General features: G+C 41.8%; 1 protein-coding gene across 1 annotated transcript in view; it reads right to left on the reverse strand.

Annotated features, from left to right (window-relative positions):
- The window catches only part of LOC119594784 (RING finger protein 44-like), a gene marked incomplete at its 5' end in the record, with an annotated part of 10988 nt that continues 9933 nt past the window's right edge, over positions 1-1055 (reverse strand). Inside the window, 1 exon segment of the mRNA XM_037943877.1 lies at positions 1-1055.

Genomic DNA, 1055 nt, shown 5'->3' on the forward strand with positions numbered 1-1055 from the left:
CGCCTGTTTTCTTGGAGTTGATTAAGCTTTTTGACCACAATATCACACGTTATCCTACTTTCTCTGCCAGTAAGAAATAAGCCTCATCAAGAGGGATTATTATATACTGCATAGCACAACAATATGGGTCTAAGAAAAAACATTATATCCATTATGTTTTCATGCACAACACAAAAATGAGAAAAAACTCCCTGGCAAAATCTAAGACACCATGGGTCAAGGACTAATGTTGCAGACACAGCCTCTTCACATGAAGGCAAACACAGAAAATGGACAGCTAACAACAGAAACTCCCGCGGAGCCCTAGACGAACAAAGCCTCGGACAGAACAACAAGGGAACGCTAACGACTGTCCTCTCAACAATCGGAGATGCGTGCTTCGACGTTACCACGTGTGCGCACATCTGGCTTTGGGGGGAGGGGAATTTTCAACTCAGTAGAGACTGGCATTAAAGTGAATGTTTGGGAGTTTTTTTGTTTTTTTTTCTAATTGCTCGAAAGCGTACTAGCTTCTTCACACCCTTGCAGTTAGCCTAAAATCCTCCACCGCAGTACTCTTGAAGTGCAACTTGAATTGGCCTTAAACAATGAAACTCTCCTTTCTTTTTTCTTTCTCTCTCCCTCAGACTTATAATCTTAAAATATAGTATCCAAACACCTGTAGTAATGCTGGTAACTCTCTCTCTCTCTCATTCTGTGCCCACATTCATACCTCCAAAAGATGTGCATAGATTTTTTAACTCTTTTTTTTTATTTTAATGATTTCTTTTGATAAATGATTCCTGATAGCCAGGCTTGTTTAATCTCCTTTGATGAAGCTCCCGATATAAACCTCTCTCTTAAGTGCAAGAATGGAGTTGAGAAAAAATTCTCTTCCTGGAGGCACTGGGCCTTGGCAAGCCTCCTTCTGGCAACCAGGCACCCATTGCACATATGCCTCCTGCTGCTTGGGGATGGATCTGTGAAGCAAGCAACTCCACAATGGACTGAGACTCACCGTTACTCAGCACGTCCTCTTCCTCTTTATGTTTTCTGTAGTTTTTCCGATGTTGGAT

This window comes from Penaeus monodon, chromosome 34 (genome assembly GCF_015228065.2).
Source record: "Penaeus monodon isolate SGIC_2016 chromosome 34, NSTDA_Pmon_1, whole genome shotgun sequence".
Lineage (NCBI taxonomy): Eukaryota > Metazoa > Arthropoda > Malacostraca > Decapoda > Penaeidae > Penaeus > Penaeus monodon.